The 26545-nt window shown below is 49.2% G+C and overlaps 1 protein-coding gene across 1 annotated transcript in view; it reads left to right on the top strand.

Moving 5' to 3' along the window:
- Positions 1 to 3661: 3661 nt before the first annotated feature.
- The window catches only part of ZNF131 (zinc finger protein 131), a 76945-nt gene continuing 54061 nt past the window's right edge, over positions 3662 to 26545 (top strand). Inside the window, exon 1 of the mRNA XM_056112006.1 lies at positions 3662 to 3767. The gene's annotated coding sequence lies outside the window, so the exon portion shown is untranslated. The remainder of the gene's footprint in view (positions 3768 to 26545) is intronic.

Below are 26545 nucleotides of genomic sequence, written 5' to 3'. Positions count from 1 at the left end.
GAGTTGCAAAATCTGGCTCAGAAGAGATAATGTAACCCCCACCTGCACCCTGCTATGACCTTGTGGTTAGGCCAGATATAGGGACATGTACTCAGATGTCCTGAAGGGTTAATCTTGTGCACGCTGTCGTTGGAAAAAACGCAGACTGCTGTACTGTAAGATTCCTTTGTTTGTTCTTGTTTATAAAAACCCACTGTACTCTGGTTCGGGGCTCTCTGCCTCTGTCCTGTTTTGGGGACATGTAGTGAGCCCCAGCATGCTTGGACAATAAACCCCGTGCATGTTGCATGAGAAAGTCTCTTGGAGTCTTCCTTCTCAGGCAGCGAGCTCTAGACCCTAACAGTGTAACACTTAACCTTTTATGTGTGGGGCTCTGGGTTAAGCTTTCTGAGTGGCCACCATGCCCATTAGAAATGTAAACAAATTATATCTTTTGTTCAGTGGTTTTATCAGCTTCGGGTGTTGTTAGTTTTAATGTCTTTTATGTGAATTTTAGAATTATTTAATTATGTCAAATTTTCTGGTTTGATACTAGCATAACTAATGCTAGATTCCCCTCCCAAAAGGGTAACTAGATGATTTTTTTTTTTTTTTTGCTTTTTGGTTCACACCCAGCAATGCACAGGGGTTACTTCTGGCTCTGCGCTCAGGAATTATCCCTGGTGGTGCTCAGGGGACCATATGGAATGCTAGGAATTGAACCTGGGCCGGCTACATGCAAGGCAAACGTCCTACCCACTGTACTATTGCTCCAGCCCCTAGATTTTTTCTTTAATGCCTTTATTACCATAGTGAAAACATGAGCCATCTTTCTAAAATGATAAAGGGGAACCACTCATCGCCTGCTATTTGGAAACTCCCCTGTAATAAGCAAAAATTTCAAAGCAAAACATTTTCCTTTTTACAAATATTCATATTAAATAATGGTGGTGGGCTGATGCAATGGTGTTGGGATTAGCGTTGGAATGTTGAATGCGATATATTGTGAACAACTATATAAAAATTAATTGATTTTAAAAATGTATATTTTCTTTTTGGTTTTTGGGCTACACACTGCAGTGCTCAGGGGTTCCTCCTGACTCTACACTCAGAAATCACTCCTGGGGGCAGGAGAGATAGCACAGAGGGTAGGGGGTAGGGCGTTTGCTTTGCACTAAGGCTGACCCAGGTTTGATCGCCAGCATCCCATATGGTCCACCGAGCAGCACCAGGAGTAATTCTTGAGTGCAGAGCCAGGAAAATCCCCTGTGCATCACTGGGTGTCACCCAAAAAGAAAAAGAAAAAGAAAAAGAAAGAAAGAAAGAAGGAAGGAAGGAAGGAAGGAAGGAAGGAAGGGAAGAAAGAAAGAAATCACTCCTGGAGGTGCTCAGGGGACCATTTTGAATGCCTGGGATTGAACCTGGTTTGGCCACATGCAGGCAAAAGGTCTTACCTGCTGTGGTATCTCTCTGCTCCCCGCCCCCCACCAATATTATTGAAAATTATTTTTCAATCTCCACCCACAGAGCTCAGACTTATTTCTGGTTGTGCAATTAGGTAGGGTTCAGGGAACCATATATAGTGCTGGGGATCAAACCTGGGTTCGGATTCCCCTTATTCTGTTTTCTAATTCTACAGCTCCTCATCATTGGAATATATTAATCTTTATTTTATTTTGTTCTACTCAACTCATCCTCCCCCTAATCCAAAGTGTGTTGGCACTATTTCATTCTTAATGTCCAAAGTTCTTGGAGTTATTTGGAGAGGGGGCGGTGCCCAACCAGTGATGTTCAGAAGTCCAGTCTCTACTGGGTGCTGCTTGGGGAACAATGATCCTGACTCCTCAGGGCTCAAAATCCGAATTTCCACACACCAAAGTCTCACTCTGGCCCTTTAAGCACTGTTCATTCTCCTATTGATTTTCTGCTCCCAGGAGGGTGAGGACCCTTGTGCCCAGCTGGGTCTCAGGCGGCTCGTCCTAGCACCTAGGGATTTTGACTAGTCTAATGTTCCAGATCTCAAGCCTAACCCAGGGTTTCAGAGGATGGCTGAAAGCATTCACAAACCCCACTGCCTCCTGGGACACTACACCTTGTGGGCACTTAGGGCCCTGCTATATGCCAGGCCCAGATAGAGTCCCCAAGTGCAGTGTAGGCTGTGACACTATGGAGCTTTCATACTGCTGACCAAATCCTCTCCTAGGGAGCATTAGAAAATCGCCTCCCCCGTCAACCGGAACTTTGCTGGGAGTGCAGTCATGGGGACCCTGTAAGCACAGCATCTCCTGAGGGAAACAAAAAAACCTGTCTCAACCTTTCTGGAGGCTTTAGGACTGAGCAGTTCTCATGCAGCATTGCTAACCACAAGCAGAGGACTGCAGTTGATGAGACAGATCCAAGTACTGAGGAAACTCACTGAAACAGTTAGTCAGCACCAGGAGAGGTGCTTCTGCTGGGTGGGAGGGAGCGGGCGGGGGTGGGGACAGGCTTGTGCACTCCCACTTAGTGCACTGCTGGATAGGCACCCACTCTTCAGCACCTGCTCTACCTGGATTTTCTGGTTGGGAGGACGGGCAATGGAAAAAGAGAGGAGAGAGTGGAAGACAAGGGCTGGCCGAACAATCCCAGAGGAATCATTCATTGCACTGTGCCTCTGTGATTTTGGAGTCTGGGAAAGAAGAAAAGGATCTGTGCAAAATGCATGGATTTCTAGGGCGGCATACTCTTCTGTGGAGATGAAAGAAGGTGAGGGTACTTCAGCCTGGGGTGGTTAGGGACCCGTGGGTGGTTAGGCATTTATTCTACACCCACAGGGTTCCTCTGAAAGAAGTTCCTCCTCTGTCAGTTCCTCCTAAATAGGGTTGTGAAGCAAAAGGCAGAGAGTTAGGAGGAGTTGAGGTGGTCTGGGAGCCAAAAGTGCAGCCAGTACCCTGCAGGGCCATTCAGGGTAAGTGCCTCACCTCCTCTAGGAACTCTCACCCTCGCTCTCTCCCCCCCCAGACTCACATCATGCTGAAGACATGCAACCCCTTAAAAATGAAGGGGTGGGTCTGTGACGTGAGTATGTCCCAGGATTTTCCAGAAAGAGCAAAGTTTCGGTTTAAAATATAATCCTTTGACAAACATGGTAGGAAGAAGATCCAAGTTTTGATTCTTCTTGCCCAGTTATTTACAAGAAATGATCTAGGTTTCACAATAAGCAAACTTACTTTTCTGGATGGATAGAGACTCCCCTCCACACTGCCCCCACCCCAAGAGGATGTTCATGCTTGCAGGCATTTTCATCTACACATGGCATTTTAACACTTTCACCTCTGATCCTTTTCCAGGCTTACATTGTTCCACAGCTCCTGCCCTTAGCCTTAGGAGCACGGCTTCTCCCCCACCCACCTCCACAAACATCACTGGTTTGGTTCCTGAATTGTAGTCCAGCACCCTTCCTTCCCTCAGCATGCCCAGGAGAGAGTCAGTTTACCAACTTTCCCTTTCGCTGGGCTTCTGAGTTGGCTATCCAACAGGGATTTCTGTTAGATGTGATTTTCAGCAGAGATGGTTTTGATGAAAGTCTTGGGGGCGGGGCAGGGGAATCTCCCAATTAGAGTTGATTGGTCCCAGGGTGTTATCAGCTATACTTGGCAAGGCCAAGATAGCATTTCTGGTCAGGCCATTCTTAAGGTGCCCAGGATCACCAAGGTCACTCCTCGCATGCAGTGTCTGGGTCCTGTTGTTGGTGGGATCTGCCTGACTACTCTGTGTTTTCCAACTTTCAGTCTGTCTGCAGCAAATTGGTGAGTTTCCCTGGCCAAGGAGGAAGTTGCAACTTTGAGATGGAGCTTGGGAAGGTAGGGTGGCTGGTGCTAAGTACTGTGCATGGACTCTCTTCGCCTTATGGGCACACTCCCCTCTGGCATTGCAGCATCCCGACTAGTGGGGCAGGATTCTTTTCTTTATATTATTATTATTATTGGGGGGCACACCAGGCAGAGTTTGGGGGTTGTTTGAGAAGACCTCAGGGGTTCCAAGGGGCACTGACTGCTCTAGGTCCCTTCAGTTATCTCCTGGCCAGTCCTCTTTTTTGGGGGAGGGGAGTTTAAGAACTTTCCTTGCCCCAGGAGAGTTGGGTTGACTCCTGGTCCTCGCACCTGGAGGGCACTTTTATTTCTTTTAATCTGGGATGTGGCTCAGGGCAAGAACACTTAACCAGTGGGGCTCTGGGTTCAGCTCTCTGAATGCCACCATGCCTGAGTCCCTCATGAAATAAACAACTTAAATGTCCCGTTCAGTGGTTTTCTCAGAGAACCGTGTTTGAGGTTTGATTTCATTTCTTTTGTCTCCATTTTAGAATTTATTTCCTTCATTTAATTAAGGGGCTGGAGCGATAGCATAGTGGTAGGGCGTTTGCCTTGCGTGCAGCCAGCCCAGCCCAGAGGGGTTCGATTCCTCCGCCCCTCTCAGAGAGCCTGGCAAGCTACGAAGAGTATCTCACCCGCACAGCAAAGCCTGGCAAGCTACCCGTGATGTATTCAATATGCCAAACACAGTAACAACAAGTCTCAAAATGGAGACGTTACTGGGACCGCTCAAGCAAATCTATGAACAACGGGAGGACAGTGACAGTGACAGTGATTTAATTAAGACTAGTTTGCTGATATAAAAACATCAAAAACTTCCCCCACCTGAAAATGTGGAACCATATGATTTCTTGTAAATGCCTTTGCCTCTCAGAATGAAAACTTAAGACCTTCCAAAAATGGTAAAAAGGAAATCATTCATCTGCTGCTCCTGGAAAATTCCTCTTACAAGCATTTATTTTAAAAGAAAATATTTTTTTCTCCTTAAAAAAAACTTTTTTCTTTTTGGAAACTCCTGTGAAAAACAACATTTTAAATAGAAAATAGTGTCCTCTTCTGGGGTCACACGAAGCAGTGCCTGGGTGATGGTGGTGGGAGTCATGAGGAACCCAGGGTCATGAACTGGGGGTCCAGCAGGGGTAGAGCAATCACTGCACCTGCCCACTCTCTATCTCCCCGCCCCTAATAGGTCTGTTCCCAGCAAACTAGTGAGTTTCTCTGGCCAGGAAGGAAGTATCTCTTTGAGATGGAGCAGGTGAAGTTAGGACTGCTGGTGCAAGGGGACTGTGTTCACACTGCAGGGCACAGTTCCCTCTGGAATGGCCACACCCCCAATAGGGGTAAAGGATTCCTTTCTTTTATCATGATTGTGTGTGGTGGGGGACACCTGCTTGAGGAGCTTGAGGAATTTTCCAGAAGACCTCAGGGATGCCAAGGGGCACTCCCTACTCTCTGGCCAGGCTCTTATCTCCTAGCCTAGCCTTTTTTTTTTAACCTTGGGGTCACTTTTATCACTTTGAGCCTGCGATGTGGCTCTGAGGGAAAATACTTAATCTTTTATGTGTGGGGCTCTGGGTTAAGTGTTGGAGTACACGGAGCTTAGGTTTATCAGGTTGCACCCATCACAGTGCTCCTGAGTCATTCCCATTACTTTGTCTGTAACTACTCTGTGCTCTTTTCCCCAACCAATTTGTAAGGTCTCATCCTTCTTAGACACTGAAGCTGTACTGTAAGTTAATATTGCATTTATTCTCTCCTTATGTCTTTTGGATAGTTTAATGCAATGTCCTTTTTGTATAGATACAGAAAGACAATTAATTAATATTATGCTTTGTAACTTAGGAGTTGATTGGCTTTGAATATTATTCACTCCTGGGCATCTGCTTTCTCAACTTAAGCCTCAGTTGCCCTCACCGAATGTAGCCTGCCCACACGGCAGAGTCTGGCAAACTCCCTGTGGCGTACCCAATATGCCAAATACCAGTAACAATGATGGGTCTCATTCTCCTAAAGAGCCTTGAATATAATCTCAGGGCTAGGATGAAGGAGATGTTACTGGGGCCTGCTCGAGGCAATCGACGATTAACAGGATGATTTGTGATTTGTGATATATGCTTATATATTGGTTGGACAAGGAGAGGAGAAACACATCCAGGGAAATCTGTTCTAGTGTGGGTTGATCTGCTAAATGAGAATCTGTCCTAGAAGCAGTTTTCCTGTGTGTCCTGACCACTTGGGTAAGACTGAACTTTCTCCCCTTCAAACTGCCTTCAGTAAATGATTTCAGTATATTGAGACAGTTTCCCTTTTCTCACAGAAACCTAGCTGGTCTTAGATATGCAGATCTCAGGTGCTAGCCAGGACTGATCTTTGGGATGTAGATTTCCAGCTCTAGCCAAGCTGGTCTTTGGGATGCAAATCCAAGTGCTTGTGGCTTGTAAAAGGTGAGGCCAGGATTACTGGCTTCTGGATGTGAAGAAACAATGTATGCTCCGCCTCAATGTTCTTTCTGTAACTCCTTTTGATGACATCACTATATTGTGCCCTTTAGAGGTACTATGATCTATATAAGGGAGATTTCAGGGCTCTCTGGGGGACAAGTGCGTCAGAGAACCTGGGAAGATAGGGCTGAGGACAGAAGCTGAGAGAACAAGGTGCATGTGCTTGAGGATTCCTGAAGCCTCTATGACATACACTTCTTCCATGTAATAAACTGCTGCTAAGACCAACCAGCTTGGCCACGTTTCCTTCCTTGACCTGACCATCGCCATCGACCTCCCTGGAGTGGGGAAATGGCCTGGCCTGACCACCGGCCTTTTTATTTTTTGTGTGTATACACAGTTAAGCTTTCTGAATGACTGAACAGTGGGTGGTCAGTGCTGGACAATAGGGTGCTCTGTGCTAGATGGTGGTCAGTTTGGGTTTGTTTTCATTACTTTTACGTGAATTTTAGAATTTATTTGTATCTTTAGTTTAATTAAGTCAAATTTGCTGGCTTAATTCTAGCAAAAACTAATGCTAGTTTTTGCTAGAATTAATTAGTTTTTGCTGGAATCTCCACTCCCCCCCAAAAAAGTGGAACTAAATTTTTGGTAATTGCCTTGATAACTCAAATTTGAAACACAAGTCATCTTTCTAAAATGATAAAGGTGAACTGCTCATCACCTGCTCTTTGGAAACTCCCCTGTAATAAGCAAATATTTCAAAGGAAAACAATGTTCCTTTTTACAAAAATTCATATTTAATAATGGTGGTGGGCTGATTAAAAGGAATTTGTGTTGGAATACTGAATGCAATAAATTGTGAACAACCATATACAAATTAGTTAATTTTAAAATGTATATTTTCTTTTTGGTTTTGGGGCCACACACTGCAGTGCTCAGGGCTCTACACTCAGAAATAGTTCCTGGCAGTGCTCAGAGGACTTGTGCCCTCCCACTTAGTACACTGCTGGATTGGCACCCACTCTTCAGCACCCACTGTATCTCGATTTTCAGGTTGGGATGATGAGCAATGGAAAAAGGAAGGAGAGAGTGGCAGAAGACAAGGTCAGCCTAACAGATCGAAAGGGATAAGAGGGGGAGCACTATCACAAAGATCAATATCTGAAACAGTAGTTCAGTGATGAGCAAAGAACCAAAATTCTAAGAGGCTTTTTGATTACGTGTGCAAACCCACCTGGGACCCCCAACCCCTGACTAGGAAAGCAGCAGGGTTGGCCCTTTCTGTGTCAGGGGAGAACTCCTGATTTTCCATCCAGCACACTCACTCACTCAATTGGTGTCTCAGCTTTTTCCAAGGACAGGGTAAACACACATTTGTGTCTTGTGAAACCTCTGATCTATGGGGTTATCCACAATCACGTAGGTGTGGAAGTGTCTGGGGCGGGAAATGGAGAACCCTGGTGCCCACCATATGAGCCAGAGTGCCAGGGAAAGTGCTCCTAGGGCTCACGCAGTGCAACAGCCAGTGAGACACTGTGGAGATCCCCTTGTGCCTGATGGCCCCTGCAGGCTGGGCTCTGCTCTCAGGGCAGGAGAGCAGCTCTGGGAGGCTGCGTCTGTCTGCTTGGGCATCTGGGGCTGCTGGCCAGGGCCACTGGCATCTGAGGTTGCTCTGGGTGCAGCAACATTCACTTGAAATGAAAGTGACCACAGAGATAACCAGTTCTAATATGCAGGCCAGACCCTAATCAAAAGTGCCTGAGAACATATCACCAACCAGAACACAACTGGAGAAACCCAGAAAGGCAGCCCTTTTCCAGGACCTAGGCTGACAGCAAGAGAAAACATACCTGAAGTGTCTGTCTAAGATGATTCCTGTCACTCCTCAACCCAGGACTGCTGCTGCCACAAAGCCAGGCCCCTGGGGCTCTGAAATTACAGTGCCCGCCAGCCCACTGTCCCTAAGCCACGGGAGAGAGATGGACAGTGCAGTAAAAATGAACAGGAAGCGCCCAAGCGGCTGGGTACAGCAAGCAAGAGGCTCCCAGGCCACCAGGGCAGGCTGGGCAGCTGCAAGTTAACAGGGTAACAGGAAATTCCAGTGGGGGAGAGGACCCTCCAGGGGAAATCCGCAGAGAGTCAGACACAGGCCCTGCTCCAGCAGAAGTGCTGCCTGGTGTGGACACTGTTCCAGGCGGTGGAGTCAGCCTGAACTGAAAGGGTCAGGAGTGGGGAGTGCCAAAGCCAAGTAAGTGTCAAGGAAGAGCCAAGAGAGAATGTCCCCAAAGAGTAAGGTACTGGGCAGGGAGATAGTCCAGGGGATAAAGCTCTAGCATAGGACTGGTGTGATAGCACAGAGGATAAGATGTTTACCTTGCACGAGGCCAACCAGGGTTCGATTCCCAGCATCTTATATGGTCCCTGAGCACCATCAGGAGTAATTCCTGAGTGCATGAGCCAGGAGCAACCCCTGTGCACCTGTGCATCGCTGGGTGTGACCCAAAAAGCCAAAAAAAAAAAAATCAATCTTGATTAGGAAGCCTGAACCCATTCAGATTTCAGCACCAACATGCTTCCCTGAGCTTCCCAGTCACTCAGGGCCATTCCTCTGGCCAGTGGCCCTGTTGGACGTTTTGGGACGTGAGGGCAGCAGCGAGGGTAGTGCCAGTGAGCCTGAGCGCCAAGGGGCTCCGCAAACCGGAGCACGGGTCAGATCACCCCGTCACACTGGCGGTGGTGGGATTGCACCGGGCTTCAGGAAGAGACCTGACACCGTGGCCTATGGGGCGTCACCTGGCACGAAGCCCCTGAGAGCGGATGGAGTGTCCAGCGGAGGAGGCGGCGGTGGCTGCGAGCGCGGAGGCAGAGGCCCGGGAGTGAGGGGGGTCAGGAGCTGGCGACCAGCGGGTCCCCGGCTCCGTCCCGCCCCGCCTCCAGTAACGCTGGGCCTGGCCGCTCCCCTCCTACCTGTGCTGAAATCGGCTCGGCTCGGAGACTGGCGCTGGTCACCAGGGGTTTGCTGTCCAGCCCTGCCGGGCGGCTGTGCCGGGGGTCGGAACAGCGCCCAGTCTCTGCGGAAGCCGCCAGCCCCGGGCCCTTGGTCCCTGCCCGCCCCATCGCGGCGTCCACCCGCCCAGCGCAGGGAACCCGGGCTCCAGCGGCACCTGAGCGCGCAGCCCAGAGTCCACAGCCCTCTCTGCAGCCGCGGTCCTTAGCCTCTCCACCAAGCCCCGGCCACTACGGCGAGGACGGCCACGACCACCTAAGGCGGGACACCCGGTAAACTACCTCGGCGCTTCCTCCTCTCCGCACGGACACGCCCCGACCGGGTTTCCCGGCCCATGGGCGCCGCCGGGTCAGAGGGTCCTGGACGCCCTGTGGGCGCCGCCCTTCTGCGGTCCGCACTGAGGACCCGACACTCAGAGACGCCAGCGCGGACTGGCTGCTGGGAAAGTTTGCAGGGAAAGTTAAAATCCCTCCCAGGTGGGCTCCAGAGATGCTTAGAGATGCTCGGGACTTGCTTTTGCTCCTTCTCTGCGCGGTGACTCTCCTGGCGCTCTCTCAGATCGTTTTCCGTGTTTCTGCACCTTCCTTGCTTGTCCCCAAGTCAGGGCAGGCGGCGGGAAAGCGAGGAGCGGGGAGGCACAGCTGAGTCTGGGGGCTCCGCACAGCGATGCAGTTAGGGCACGGATATGGAGGAGACAGGGTCAGCGACAGGGAGAAGTCACTGGGCAGGGGGCGCCGCACAGTCCAAGGAAGGAGTCAGACGCAACGGGCTAGTCAGGGTTTGGGCCTCAGGAATCTGCTGTGAAGTCCACATGGGAGCTTCCCCGTAGTACACTACATACACAGCACCTACCCGTCTACACCCACTTGTTTTTCACAGGTGATAAAATGCAGGACGAGCCTGAGAAATTGGGCAAAGAGCGGTGGAGAGGCAGGTCTGAGAGCTGAAAGCACAGACAGTGCACTGGGCATTCTTGATTTTCAAGCTAGTGAAACCAGAAAGTCATGCAGCGCCCAAACAGCAGTGCAGACAGAGTTTCTAGAGTTCCCAGGAAACTGTAGACGCAGTTTCTATTGCGGACACTGCGTCGTGCACAGAGTTTCTAAGTGAAGCTCAAGGTGGACACAAGCTCTTTTGCATGTAGCAGGGTAAAAGGTAAAGGTAAAGGCCCTCCCGTTGATCGTCGATTTGCTCGAGCGGGCCCAGTAACGTCTCCATGGGAGACTTTGTTGTTACTGTGTCTGGCATACTCTCGGTAGCTTGCCAGGCTCTCAGAGAGGGGCGGAGGAATCGAACTCGGGTCGGCCATGTTGGCCGCGTGTAAGGCGAACGCCCTACCCGCTGTGCTATGTAGCAGGGTAGACTGGAGTTTCTTATACAGTGAGTCTGGGACAAAGCAGTTTCCTCCTTTCCCTGCCAGGAAGTGTGCATGTGTGTGTGTGTGTGTGTGTGTGTGTGTGTGTGTGTGTTTGTGTGTGTGTGTTGTCCAGTGTCTAACACAGATCTACTGTATACAAGGCACGTGATTTCCCATCCAGCTCCCAACACTTATATAATATTTATATAAATCTCATTGGGGGAGGGTGGTTGAGGGAACAATAGGGTGCTATATATATATATATATATATATATATATATGGTGCTATATATATATATTTGCTATATACATGTAGATCACAATCACGATATAGCACCCTATATGTATATAGCATCTACATGTATCCTGCCAGATACATGAAGATGCTATATACATATAGGGTGCTATATACAATATATGGTGCCATTGTAAGTACTTTTTGGGGGGTTTGATTTTGTATCTGTGTCTCACCAGATATGCTCAGGGCTGACTCCTGTGCTTAGGAATCATTCCTTGTGCTGCAGAGATAGCACACAGAGTAGGGCTTATGTCCTGCTCAGGGCCAACCAGTTTCTATGCTTGCACCCCAAAAGGTTCTCTGAGCACCACCAGGAGTGATCATTGTTGCAGGCCAGGACAAAGCCCTGAGCATCTTTTGATGTGGCCCCCAAACAAAAAAATAAACCAAACAAACAAACAAAAAATCAAACAAAACCCCAGGAATCACTCCTAGCTCTGTTCTCAGAAACCACTTCTGGAAGACCTGGGAGACCGTATGTGGTGCTGGAGATTGAACCTGGTTGGCTGTGTGCAAAGTTGTGCCCTACCCATTATACTATTGCTCTGACCTCCAACTGTTTTGTCATAGATTCAAATAAATACATGGGTTGTCTTTCTATATTTTCAATTCCATTCTGCTGATTCTATTGTCTGTTTTTATTTCACTATCATATAGTTTTAATTGCTGTCACTTGGAGTATTATTTGAAGTCTGATAAAATAATTCCTTCATTTTTCTTTCTTTTTTTGTCAGCATTTCCTTAGCTTCATTTTTTTGTGTGTGTGATTCCATACAGGCCTTACTAAATGTACTATTCTTTCTTATTAGTAATATTGGAAGTTTCTTATGAGTCACATTAAATCTATGTATTATTTTAGCCAAAATTCAATATATTATATATATATTGCAATTTTTATAGATGTATTATTCTTTCCATACATCAAAATGGAGTATATTTTTATTTCTTCTTGTACAACTTTTAAACTTTAACTTTTTTTGTTTTTTAAAGGCAAACGCTTTACCTGCTACCCACTGGACTATTGCTCTGCCCCCCCAGTAGCTACATGTGTGAAATGAGCAAGGACAGTCTGAGCCACAGATGGCATTGGGAAACACCTTAGACACATGCCAAAAAAACAAAAAAGAATTAAAGAAATTGGATCCCTATCTCACACCATCCACAAAATACTGCTTGGTTTAAATGTTTTGATGTTAGGGCTGAAGTGATAGCACAGCATGTAGGTGCTTGGCTTCCCAAGTGGCCTGGGCTGGTTTGATTTCCTGCATCCCAGATGGTCCTGCAAGCCCACCCAGCATTGGTCTCTGAGCACAGAACCATGATTAAGCCCAGAGCTGTGGCAGTGTGGTCCCCAAGTGTAACCAATTAAATATTTGATATTTGATCAGTATCCAATGTAGGTTGGCTGTTTGCAAGGCAAATTCCCTACTTGCTGAACTATTGTTCTGGTTCCTAAAAAAGGATGTTTTAACAAGGTATTTGGTCTTCTGTGTTCATTGCAATGTCAGTCATACTTGGCAAGATTTGGAAATAATCCTAGTGTGCCAGCACAGGTGACTGGTTAAAGAAACTGTGCTCTAGGTACAATGGAATATTCCTCAGTTATAAGAAAAGATGAAATCATGAAATTTGCACTCTGTGGAGGGAACGAGAGAATATCATGCTAAGCCAAGTCAGAATAGAGGGAATATTATATATATATCATATATATATATATATATATATGAGCTGGAGCGATAACACAAAGGGTAGGGCGTTTGCCTTACAAGTAGCCAACGTGGCCGACCCAAGTTCGATTCCTCCGCCCCTCTCGCCCGCACAGCAAGGCCTGGCAAACTACCTGCGACATATGCGATATGCCAAACACAGTAACAATTATCACAATGGAGACGTTACTGGCCCATTCAAGCAAATCGATGAACAATGGGAGGACAGTGACAGTGACAGACATATAAATCTATATACATATATGGAATAACAAATGGCCAGTGACCAATGGGAACAGACCCTGAGAGTTTGCCCACAGAACTGAGTTTACCATGGGGGTTGGGAGGGCCTTGCGTGACCTGGGATCTTGAGACATTGGGGGAAGGACGCTGACACTGGTGGCACATTTGGTGTTGGGACATTGCATGCCTGAAACTCTATTATCAACAGTTTTGTCAATTCAAGTGCAAGAATAAAAACTGTGGTGAAGCAAATAAATAAATAAATACATAAACTTTAAAATGTGTAATGTGCTCCTGTTCCTTGGATCTAGTGCCCCTTCAGGAGGCAGGTAAAGAAAGCACAGGGTTCAGGGAAGGAAGAACCAGAGACACTCAGGGGTTACTGACCAACCTGGCCTTTGCTTCAGTGGGAAGGCCCCCAGGAAATGATGCTGCTTCCACCCTGTGGTGCCAAGAACCCTTAGCACCAGCCTGGCAATGTTGTGGGGTGCCATGTGGGTTTGGTTCTAAATTAGCCCCTGTACCATTTTGATGTTGATGTTGGGTCTTTATGGGAGAGGAGACCACATATGGAGGTATGTGGGTAGTGCTTGAGGAGCACAATAAGCTGCTTATGCCAGCTACATGTTAAAGCAGTATCCCACTCAGTACCCCACTCTTTCGTCCCCCAATTTTATTTTATTTTAGTTTATTTTGGTGATGTACTCTTTTCTGTAGGTTGTGTTGGGAACTAAACTCAGAAACTACCACCTGGAACTCGTTCTTTACCCCTGAGCCTCATAGCATTGCAAAGTATTGACATATTTTAAGGCAACCTAGACTCAATGCTCACTCACTCACTCTCTCTCTCCTCAGGCAGGAGCTGCGGCACAGCCCGGGGCACAACCCAGGTCCAGGCCTGCTCTCAGTTCAGGCCCACTGGCCTCTGGGGTTCTGGATCCCTGGGCTTCCAGGGCTTCTCCTCCCAGCTGACTGTGAAGTACCCCATGGCCTCATCGAAAGACATCTCTGGACACTGTCCCCGGTGGTGCCTTTGGGATGATGCTGTGTCTTGTTCTCAGCCTCTGGCTCCTGCCCTCGCAGGGCTGCAGAGTGTGGGCTCCCTCAGCAGCAGGGGTCCCCTCCCACAGCTCTGGGTCAGGACAGGGTGTGAGATGAGCTCTAGGGAGAGAGGAATGGGGTCAGCCAGGGCCCTGCTTACAAGGGCCCAGCCTGAAAGCACTTTAGGAAGCTTGCCCTTCCCTAAGACCCTCCCTAGGGCAAGGCAAGCTGTCAGTCACACCTGCAGCCAGGAGCTTGTGCAGCCTCATTGGTTCCAGGTAGCACTGTAGCATTGTCTCCCCATTGTTCATCAATTTGCTCGAGCGGGCACCAGTAACTTGTTATTACTGTTTTTGGCATATTGAATACGACAACGGTAGCTTGCCAGGATTTGCCATGTGGGCGAGATACTCTCAGTAGCTTGCCGGGCTCTCTGAGAGGGGCGAAGGAATCAAACCTAGGTCAACCATGTCTGCCGCATGCAAGGCAAACGCCTTACCCATTGTGCTATCGCTCCAGGCCCCAGGTAGGGTGTGGATAAGCTGTATTTGTGACATCACAGGGGACAGACACTATATAAAGGCAGGGCAGGGCAGGGCAGGGTGGCTTCATTCTCTCCTTTGCTGCCCCTGAGACCCTCTCCTCCAGGGAGGTTGCAGCCAAGGCCATGGGGCACTGCACAGCCAGCTGGGAGGAGAATTCCTGGAGGCCCAGGAGTCCAGAAGCCCAGATGCCAGCAGGCCTGAACCAAGAGCAGACCTGGACCTGGGCCATGGACAACTTCCCTGGGCCTTGCAGCAGCTGCTTGAGCACCAGATGAGAATCCCGGGGCTCATTAACCTGAGCAAGAGACTGCGACTAGGAAATTCTTCTGGAATACCTGGGGGGCAAAGCCCTGGAAGCCAACGGGTCCAGAGCACCGGATACCAGCAGGCCTGAACTGAGAGCAGGCCTGGGTCTGGGTCATGGACAACTTCCCCGGCTGTGCCGCAGCTCCTGCCTGAGTCCCCAGGACTGAGCCCGGGGCATGCCGGATGCTCCTTGCACTGACTGACGGGACCAACTAGAGAGGTACTTCCCTACTCTGAACGTGACCAGGAGTCAGAGTCTGCACCCTCAGTGGGGCTGCAGTCACCTCTGAGAAGACCAAGCACCTCCAAACTTCCCAGAGGCTCCTGAACAGCAGGAGAGGCCCTGAGAGACAGACTCACAGTCCATTCCTCTTGCTTCCTACACAACCCAAGCCCAGAGGAGCAGGGAGCAAGGAGAGGAAAGGGGTTCCTGAATGTCCTGCCCCCTTCAGCCTTGCCTCTGAGGGAGCCTGGGACCAGAGCCTGGGAGTCTGCCAGCCCCCCACTGGGTACAGTCCTTCCTGACCAGAGCTGGTGCATCTTTGTCCTTCACCCCCCCTTGTCTCGGGGTCCGCTGACCATTTCAGTCTCTCATGATCAGTGGTTTTAGAGACTGGCCACTGTGCACGCTGATGTGGGGACCCTTGTCTTATTGCAGCTGCCCATTTAATAAAGTGTTTCTGTTTCTTCTTTGTGCTCATCCTTTTTCCTGGGCTGGTCTGTAATTAGGGATTTGTCTGTGGGACTAGGCAGGAGTGGGTGGTGAGGAAACTGTAGGTGGGCCTGTGGTCAGCAGAGTGACACACAGAACATGACAGCGACCTAAGCAGGGGACCCATGTTTGCTCTGCACCACCCCAACCTTCAAGTTCTCTGTCACCCCTGCTGTCAAAGCCCACACATCTGCATCTCCTGAAGATCCTGCAGGGCTTCATTTTACATGATCTATTGAAGTTTCAATGGTCCACAGAAACTCCCAGGGGTAGGAGCTTTCCCTGTGGGAACCTCACATTGGTGTGATCCCAACACAGCAAAATCTACCTAGCAGCACCATGAGAGCAATTGCTGAGCACAGTGTCAGAAGCAGAGCTGGAGCACTGTGTATATGGCCTTACAGTCCCCTCCCTGAATCCGGGGTCAGGGAGGAGTCAGAATGTGAGCATCTGTCCAGCATATTCTGGGCCCTGTGTGCCACCAGTGCCATATGCCTCTCTAAGTATCTCTGGGAATGTATAGTCAGAGTGTTCCCCAAATCCTGCTGTCTATGAACACTGAATTGTCAGACCAACACCACGGGGCTGAACAGTGCCAGGAATGGTCCGAGAACGTACATCATAGAAAATTTAAATAATGTAATCTAGCGTCCAAAGTGATAGTGCAGAGATTAAGGTGCCCTCCTTGTGTTTTGCTGACCTTGGTTCAATCACCACTATCACACAGTCCTCTGAGTACCTCAGGAATTATCCTGAGCACAGATTTAGGAGTAGCCCCTAAGCACTCAGAGAAGTGGTCCAATCCCAAGAAGGAAAGAAAGCAAAAAGCAAGGAAGCGAGGCAGTGTGGGGAGAGGAGAGAGAAAAATCATGCTTCTGGTGTGAGTGTCTGAGTTCAGTTCCCAGTGAGAAAAGAAAAGAAAGGAAAAGAAAAGAAAATTAGGGGACTAGAAAGTGGGGTTGGCATTACTTCACATGTGTGTCCACGTGAACTTAAACCTTGCAGATAGTGGAAGGTTCATGGGCGATACTTTTTCCCAGTTTCTTTTACGGGATCAAGCTTTTCTGCTGGGGTGTGTGTGTGTGTGTGTGTGTGTGTGTGTGTGTGTGTGTGTGCCCAGCCGGGAGCTGTGGGTGCGCTCTAACCTGAGACGGCTGCTGGCTGTGATCCAGCCAAACCAGGGGCTCCAGCACGCACCACACCTGCAGTCCTTGCGGAATCTTTCAGCGCCCTTAACAACTTCACCTCCATTTGTAAAGAAAAACCTAAAAGAAACCGGGGACTTTGCCTGAGTCCTGCCATACCTAGCTGGGTTCAGAGCTGAAGTGCTCAGAGGACCATATGGGGTGCTGGAGATTGACCCAGGATGGGATATATTTGGAAAGCAAATGCCCTATCTGCTGACCTATTGCTCTAATCTCCACTTTTTTTATACACATACGTACATTTATTGCAAATTTATTTATATATGCATATACACATAGATAGATAGATACACTTAACTTGTTAACTAGCAATATGGACTTGTAAGCAGGCAAGCATTGGAGTTACTTTATTTTTTTAAATTTTTTATAAAAATTTTTATTAGTGAATCACCGTGAGGTGGACACATAATGAGATTTGGAGACAACCGCTGGACTAGAGCCGTTACTGACTGGATTCCACGGGACGTCATAAGACCGCGTGGCTGCCCACCTACCAGATGGTCAGACTTCTTCATCAAGATCCTGAATGATTGGTTTGAGGCTCTTCGTGTTCCTAGAACGAACAGACGTCATTGGGCTACACTAGCACGTCACGATGATCATGGTCATCCTGTTGTTCGTCGATTGCCTCGAGCAGGCCCCAGTAACGTCTCCTTCGTCCTAGCCCTGAGATTTTTTAAAAAGTGCCATATTCAAGGCTTTTTCAGGGTTAGGAGAATGAGACCCATCATTGTTACTGGTATTTGGCATATTGGGTACGCCACGGGGAGTTTGCCAGACTCTGCTGTGTGGGCAGGTTACATTCGGTAGCCTGCCAGTTTATCCAAAGTAGGAATGAGATAATAAGATGTCACAATAAGATGTCGCGCGGCCGCATTCGCTTCCAGGAGCTGGATTTTATAGTCTCTGAGTCTTGGCCGTTGATGGGATTACACGGCGCCAGGGGGCCAGTTGGTGGGTGTGACCCCTGCCTACTGGAATTTGGAGGATCTGGGTGGAGGATGCTCAGCCCTGATCTGAGCAGGCTTGGAGAGCTCAGCACCGGGACCCGCATGCCTTTGTTCCTCGGCCGGTACCTTCATGCATGTGGAGAGTGGTCTCAACATGGTGGTGGCTGGTTCTGGAGGTGACACACTAGCACGTGACAGGGACAACTGGAGATGTTACTGGTGCCCGCTGGAGCAAATCGACGATTAACGGGAAGTCAAGTCACAGTGATCAAGTGATCACTGTGAGTTACAATTACAGACTTACAAACTTTTGTGCTTGTATTTCAGTCATACAATGATTGAGTACCGATCCCTCCACCAGTGCCCATTTCCCACCACCAATGGTCCCAGCATCCCTCCCACCACCCCCACACCGTCCCCTCCACCCTGCCCGCCTCTTCTAATCTCCGCTTTTGAAATGAATTTTCACTCATGCAGTTATGAGACCCTTAGTTCTCCTGTGGACCATTGCACCTTCCATAGATCTTGCAAGTACAACTCTAAAGGGTCTCAGGAGATGCAGCTGTGTGGGCAAGAAGGGCAGGAGTAAAAGAGAACTTGAAGGCTGCGGTGGTGCAGAGCAAACATGGGTTCCCTGCTTGGGGTCGCTGCCTTCTCCTGTGAGTCACTCTGCTGAATCCCAGGGCCACCTACAGCTTCCCACCCATTTCTACCCAACCCTGCCACCCATAACCACAGCCCAGTCCGGGGAAAGGATGAGCACAAAGAGGAAACACACTTTCTTCAATGGGCAGCTGCAATAAGACAAGGTTCCCCACATTGGCGTGCACATGGCCAGTCTCTAAAGCCACTGATCATGACAGACTGAAATGGTCAGCAGACTCCGAGACAGGGAGGGAAGGATGCAGATGCTGGGCTCTGGGCAGGCAGAACTGTGCCCGGTAGGGGACGTCAGACTCTAGGTGCTGGTCTCAGGCTCCCTCAGAGGCAAGGCTGAAGGGGGTCGGGCATTCAGGGACCCTTTTCCTCTCCTGGCTCTCACTCCTCTGGGCTTAGGCTATGCAGGAAGCGGGAGGACGGGACAGTGAGTCTGTCTCCCTAGGCCTCTCCTTCTGTTTGGGATCCTCAGGGCAGTTTGTGGGTGCTTGGTTTTCTCAGAAGAGACTGCGGCCCCACAGAGGGTACAGACTTTGGCTCCTGGTCATGTGGCTGTCCAGAGTAGGAAAGCACATCTCAGCTGATCCCATTGGCCAGTGAAAGGAGTACCTGGCATCCCCCTGGCTCAGTCCTGGGAACTCAGGCAGGAGCTGTGGCACAGCCCAGGGAAGTTGTCCATGGCCCAGGTCCAGGCCTGCTCTCAGTTCACTGGCATCCGGGGCTCTGGACCCTTTGGCTTCCAGGGCTTTGCCTCCCAGATATTCCAGAAGAATTTCCTATTCACTGCCTCTTGCTCAGGAGAAGGGGCCCTGGGGCTCTCATCTTGGTGCTCACAGGAGCTGCAGCAAAGCCCAGGGAATTTGTCCATGGCCCAGGCCCAGGCCTGCTCTCAAGTCAGGCCCGCTGGCATCTGGGCTTCTGGACCTCTGGGCTTCCAGGGCTTCTCCTACCAGCTGGCTGTGCAGTGCCCCATGGCCTCGGCTGCAACCTCCCAGGAAGAGAGGGTCTCGGGGGCAGCAAAGGAGAGAATGAAGCCACCCTTCCCTGCCTTTATATAGTGCCTGTCCCCTGTGTTGTCACAGACACACCTTGTACACACCCTACCTGGGGCTAATCTGGTTGCACAATCTCCTGCCTGCAGGTGTGATTGATAGCTTGGCTGGAGGGCCTATGGGAGGGTCTCAGGGAGGGTCTTAGGGAGGGTCTTAGGGAGGGTCTTAGGGAGGGTCTTAGGGAGGGTCTTAGGGAGGGGCAAGCTTCCTAGAGTGCTTCCAGGCTGGGTCTGGGGGCAGCCAGTCAAGGGTGAGCGGTGCCCTGTCTGACCCCATTCCTTTCTCCCTGGAGCCCTTCCCTGTCCTGGCCCAGAACTGTGGGAGGGGACTCCTGCTGCTGGGGGAGCCCACACTCTCTAGCCCTGCAAGGCCAGGAGCCAGAGACTGTTACCAAGGAGCCATATCAACCCAAAAGCATCACAGGGGACAGAGCATCCAGAGGCTCTGAAGCTGTGCAGGGGTCCCCAGGGCAGTTTCATGACCCTGGACCAGTTGCTTTCCTTGTCTCGGGTCCCCACACCTGGGGATACACTGCAGCTGTATGAAACCAAGACTTAAAGAATTGAGCTCTTTTTTTTAAAATATTTTATTTATTTATTTATTTGGGCTGGAGCGATAGCACAGCGGGTAGGGTGTTTGCCTTGCACGCAGCCAACATGGCCTACCCGAGTTCGATTCCTCCACCCCTCTCAGAGAGCTCGGAGAGCCCGGCAAGCTACTGAGAGTATCTCGCCCACACAGCAGAGCCTGGCAAGCTACCCGTGACTACTCAATATGCCAAACACAGTAACAACAAGTCTCACAATGGAGATGTTACTGGGCCCGCTCAAGCAAATCGATGAAGAACCGTGATACTGAGATTTATTTGTTTGTTTGCTTTTTGGGTCACACCCAGCGATGCACAGAGGTTACTCCTGGTTCATGCACTCAGAAATTACTCTTGGTCATGCTTGGGGGACCATATGGGATGCTGGGAATTGAACCCGGGTCGGTCCGCCTGCAAGGCAAACGCCCTACCCTCTGAGCTATCACTCCAGCCCCATGAGCTCTTTTTAAAAAACTTCTTTTATGGTTGATTGAAGTTCTATGATTGAAGAGAATGCTAATGATGGTTCCTGTGAACATGATTCTAAGACTACACCTTTGACCAGTGTCCCCAAGTCTCTTGTGCAAATTTCCCCTGCCCTTCAAACTCGCTGCTTCCCCACCTCTCCCCACCTGGTCATCAGTTTTCTGGTTTTATCCTTGGCCTTTGTTGAGTTTTTCCTTTTATTACCTTTGACCTTTTGTTGTTACCTTTCTGTGTATCTCTAAGCACACATGGGAGGGAGATCTCTCTGGATCTTTCTTTTTCCATCCATGAGGCTGTAAAAATCATGATTTTTACATGATTCTTCCTCAGTGCTGCATAGTATTCCATCATGTATTTATGCTAGAACTAAGGGACATGACCAAGCAGCAATAACCCCTCAGTGATGCAGAAAAGGGCTGTGGTCTCAGGAGGAGCTCACCCCCATAATCACCTAGCAGAGAATCTCTCTGAGTTTCTTCAAGCCCAGCTACCCATGAACCTTCCACTATCTGCAAGGTCCAAGTCCACATGGACATACACATGTGAGGCTATGCCTGGTTCAGACCCCAGTACTGTGGCTCCTGTGTGCTGTGTCTCAGAGATCTAACCATGCTCAAGACATTGAGGCCATCCCCCAGCCCCCTCCCCTCCTCTGAATGTGGCACTGCACCAGGGTCCCCACTATTCACGCAGAGCCCCCACAAAGGCAGAAGACCCAAGAGTGCCTATTCTCCCAATCTCTGCACTGGTCACTCCTCAACAACCAGATCAGGACACCCCAAGAAGTTTGCTTTATTTACTGTAAATAAATAAACAGAAGTCTACTATTTACAGAGGAATTGGAAAAAGTTCATCTCACAGCGAGCACGCTTGTTCCGGATGCTAAGTTCAGGGGACGCAGCCATGTACAGGATCCTGGAGGTTCATCATCATGGGCTGGCGCGGGGTAGATCGCCGTGGCGTCCCTAAGGGGTGCGAGTCCGTGGTGACCATCACCCGCTGGTACCCAGTGAAGGCGTCAGGCTGGAGGTGCTGGCTGGGACTTGCCCTGGCATCGCACTCATGGGGGCCGGCTGCTTCAATTTGGGGGCTGCAGAAGGTCCACATGAGGCCGCGGGAAGCTTCGGGCAGGGGCCCTGGGCGGAGCCTACCTGGGCTGGGGGATCCCCTGTTGCCCCTGAGGAGGATGAGGGGCCCGCGGGTGCAGCCCGGCGCTGGACACTCTGTGCTCCACTTGCTGCCTTCCGGGACTTGGGTCTGTGTCGCCTGCAGTATCTGTGCAGAAGTCCGCAGGGGCCGCAGTGCAGTTGCAGGTTGAAATGGTGGTCGTCCAAAGAGAGCGCACCCAGCACTGGATACAGAGGCAGTGGCCAGGGCCCGGTGTCCGCTGAGCTCAATTTTAGGGGTGTTTCCTGGGGCCTAGGGGGTTCCTGGGCCCCTTCCCAGGCCTGGCGCAGGCAGGGAAAGCGTTGCTCCATCCTCAGAGGCTAGAGCCTGAGTGTGTGCAGGGAGCTCTTCCCAGGGGAATTAAAAGCCCTTGGGATTTAAGGCGCCCAACCACAGGGGACTGGGTGGGTGGGGACCTTATGGGGAGCGAATTACTTGAGAACTGAGAGATTCTACCTCCACCTCCAAGTCAGTTGTCCCCAATAAAAGATGGTGAGTTGGGAAGATTAAAAGTTTCCTTGTTCATTGAATCTGTGTTCTTATTGAGCCACACCCTCTCTCTGTCTGCTTTTTCTACCTGGAGAAACCCAAGTCGCTCTAGAACAAGAATTTCTCTCTCTTTTTACCCTACACATCTTTCTAAATCATTTCAGTTCAACGAAGAAACTCTGTAGCTTCACTGAAAACGAGTTTTCTTGCAAGCAGCACACAAGGTTCAATTCCAGCATCACAGTTCGTATCTGCCCTCACAGAGTTATTCCTGAGCACAGAGCCAGGAGTAAGCCCTGAACAAGCTGGGTGTGGCAAAAAAGGGCGGGGTTAGACAATTAAAATGCAAAGTGGATTTTTTGGGGATTGAAGCATTTTTTGGGGATTGAAGCATTTTTGGGGGATTGAAGCATTCCGTGCACAGTTTCAGTAGGGGACAGATGAAACAAGCTCTAGGAAGGCCAAGTATAAACAAAAATAAGTTTTATGTTTATAGAGAGGTGTAAGGGAGTGGAGAGAGAGTGAAAGGAGAGCAAGCATCTTTTCCCCTACTATCTCTCCAATCTCATCTTGATTCCTGGTCCTAAAATATTATTAATTTCTTCCTTAATCAGGACCAAAAGGTGTCTGGAGTCACAAGTCATGGGGCAAATGAATCATCCAATCCTTGGCTTTTAATTAGCCTTTACTCTAGCTTTTGTTAAATGGAACCAGGACAATGTTCTTATAAGTGCACCACCCTTATAAATGCAATTATTTTAGTCTCTTCTCTGGAGGAAAACAGACTCTGAGTTGCAGGCATCATACATACAATTTCCCAATCTCCCTGCAGTACCCAATTTAGACAGAAAATAAGCACAATTTTTTTTCTCATCTCTGTAGTGTGGTCCCAAATTTTTATCTTTGAATTTCTGAATTAGAAAAAGGATGCTTGAGGTAGCAAACAACTTAAAGAGAGTAGAAAAATAATTAAAGTTGAGGCCAAAGAATATTTTTAAAATAAAGTAAATAGTTATAAGAACAAATATTAAGGCCAGAGGGACTGTGGGCAGGATGCTCGCCTTACATAAGCCAATCTGGGTTGAGTCCTAGTTCAAGGATAATGCCCCGAGCCTCAGCAGGAGTGATCACTGAACAGAGAACCAGGAGTAAACTCTGAGCACTGCTGTTTGTGGCTCCTAAGCAAACAAAGGATTGCAATTAATGATGTAATCATTAAATAGAAATTGGAAAGGACTGATAAATGGATAACTTCAAAATAGAACAGTTCTAATATAGCTGATCAAGAAATAGATATGGTGTCTGGGATTGCACCCAGGATGTCTACATGTATGTCAGGCATCCTACTTGCTGTACTCTCTCTGGTCCATGCGTGTTCATCCGACCACTGCATATCTAACCTAAAAGTGATTTTTCAGTGTCTCCCCACCCCATCCCACCTCCACGATCCTTTGTGTTTGGTGATGCCCAAGCAGTGTCCTGAGGGTCCAAGAGGCTCCTAGACTCCAGCCAACTCTGGGTGGAGGGCTAAAGGCAGGGGCCTGTGATCTGAGGTGGGGCTTGTCCTGACTATGCAGGAGAACACCAGGTAATCCTAAAGGTACTCAGGGGCACCAGGGCCATGGCCAGAGGTCCTGGAAGTGGTGGTGATTGGGACCGGGTGGTGCTGGGGAGCTGCCTCCAATCCTCTGTAAGCAGGACACACACTCCAGACCTTTGCGATCCTAAGCCAGTCACTGGAGTTCCCTGAACTGCAACAGTAAAGTTAACCCTATGAGAACATGACCTGTCTTCCCTGAGGGAAGCTGGCCTCACCTGAAGTCCCTTATTTCCCCCTTTCCTTGAAAGTACGTGTGATCCAATCCAAACAGTGTAAGTGTAAGGCGTGTACTTTATCTCTGGGCCATATGCCTGACCCAATAACTTTTCCTTTTGCTAGTAAACTTGCCCCACCTGTTTCTGCCTTGTTTAACACGTGGACTCCCGCACTGACCTCCTCCAGTGGTGTCCATGTGAATGTGGTTTCAGGAACAGGATGCAGCACCACCTTTCTCCCCAGGGGGCCTCAAAGGAAAGATTCAGCCACAAGACCCCGGATCTGACAGGTTATCAACACTGCCCAGCCCTGGCCACTGGGTGCTACAATCAAGCTAGGGTAGCCAAAGGGACCCTTCCAGCTGGATAGGCAGAAATAACTTTGAATCCTTTGACCAGAGGGCTGGTGCTCAGAGGGCTGGTGACAGAGGCCAAATAGGCCCTTTCCAACCAGCAAGTTCTGTAGGCTGCAGGTGGGACTTACCTATAGTGATGAAAACTGCTGTTTGGTTATTAAACTGAAGGTAGAGGAGAAGGTGCTGGAAGCAGGCCCTGCTGGGTCCAAACTGTGGGGTGCAAAAGAATTTAGCAGGAGAGGGGCCCAAGAGATAATACAGAGGGGAGGGCACTTGCCTTGCACTCAGTGCACCGAGGTTCGAACATCAGCACCACATCTGGTCCTCTATGCCCTGCCAGGAGTGATCTCTGTGCACAGAGGCAGAGTAAGCCTTGAGCACAGTCCCGGTGTGGCTCAAAAACAATCAAAACAGCAATTCCCAGGAGAGAGAGATGGGTTAAGCAGAGCCAAGTGAGTTTGCTGAAAGAGGGTCCACTGGTCAGACTGACACAGCGGAGGCCTCCAGAGAGAGAGCCACTTACACAGTTCGGGGCAGCCTGGCATTGTGTGTGTGTCTGGGCTGCTTATATGGGCATGTCTGCTTTCTGCAGAGGAGTTCATTCTGGAGGTGGCCGCCAGAGTCTGGGGCACAGCAGGGACAGCACAGCTGACTGGTAGAGGGGAAGGTCTCAGTCTGTCAGGCCTTCAAATGGGGCCTTGAACGGAGCATTTATCAAGAGGGCTTCAGTGTGGTCAGTGAAGTCAACCAAGAGTATTTCAAGAGTAACTTCCCTGCATGAACTGCTTACCTGGTTGCTGCTTTGCCTAAAGGCAGCCAACCAGGATTTTCTAGTTGGGTGTTTTCATAATGCTGTTTCCGAATGTTCTCTCCCTCCGTCTCTCTCTCTCTCTCTCTCTCTCTCTCTCTCTCTCTCTCTCTCTCTCTCTCTCCTTATCTTTACTTGAAGTGAATCACCATGATCTCAACACCAGCATATCCCTGCCCCTAGAGCATTGTCTCAAAGCCCCCTCCCCACCCCCCACCCCCACATTTCCTCCTGCCTCCCATTTTTGTTAAGCTCAGTTCTGTAGACCAATTCTCAGGTTCTGTTGCTTTGGGTGTTTGTTAGTCTGTTATTATATCTCTTTATATCCCACATATGAGAGAGATCATTTTGTATCTGTGCTTCTCTTTAAACTGTGGTGTACCAACGGGAGAGAGAGAATAAAAGGGAATGCCCTACCACAAAGGCAGGGTGGGGGGGGTATGAAGTGGGGGGGTGGGAGGGATGTTGGAATCGTCAGTGGGAGAGGGTGGGCACTGGTGGAGGGATGGGTACTCAAGCATTGTATCTGAAACACAAGCACAAAAATATGTAAATCTGCAACTGTACCTCACAGTGATTCACTAATAATAAATAAATAAATAAATAAATGGAAAAAAGAAAAACAAACAAAAAATAAAACGATATTTATTGTGCTGTATAAAACAAGGGAAGTGCCCTTTCCACTGTACTATGGCTCCAGATACACGTGCTCTAACAATGAGATACATTTCAGCCCAAAGCTGTAGTGGTTTGTTTGTGAAAAAAACAGACGTTAGGGACCAGAGAGATAATACAGGGGTAAGGCACTTGGCTTGCATGCAGCCAGTCCGGATACAATCTCTGGCACCACAAATGGTCCCCTGAGAACCACCAGCACTGAACCCTGAGCATAGAATCCCCTAAACACTGACACCCTCACAAAACAAACAAAAAGACAATATCATATATTTATTATTTTATTTTTGGTAGTAGGAGTGGAACCCAAGCTCTACTTATGTGAGGTAGATCCTTGTCTGCTCTTTTGGCAGTGCTTGGGGGACCATATGGGATGCCGGAAATCAAACCTGGGTTAGCCAAGTCCAAGGCAAGTATTCTACTCACCTGTCCTCCGTTTAATTTTAACTATTTTTATTATTGCTTTTTTTTTCTTCTTTGGGCTAACACCTACCCTCTGTACTATCGCCCACATCCCTCTTCTTTGTAATGAAGGAAGGAGAGGAATGTAAGGTAACATATCTCAGCCAATCCTCCCCCTGTTGGGCAGAAAGATCCTTCCTCCAAAGTGAGTTTTTTGGGGCTGTTTAGTGGAGGGGATGATGGACTGACTGTTTTCATGAAAGTAGCTAATTCCAGCGTTTGATAACCTGGAGCGATAGCACAGTGGTAGGGCGTTTGCCTTGCCCAGTTGACTGGGGTTCGATTCTTCGGCCCCTCTCAGAGAGCGCGGCAAGCTACCGAGAGTATTTCGCCCACAGGGCAAAGCCT

This window comes from Sorex fumeus, unplaced genomic scaffold (genome assembly GCF_029834395.1).
Source record: "Sorex fumeus unplaced genomic scaffold, SorFum_2.1 ptg000015l, whole genome shotgun sequence".
Lineage (NCBI taxonomy): Eukaryota > Metazoa > Chordata > Mammalia > Eulipotyphla > Soricidae > Sorex > Sorex fumeus.
The sequence above is the reverse complement of the archived record's forward strand: the minus strand, read 5'-3'. Positions and strand labels throughout refer to the sequence as shown.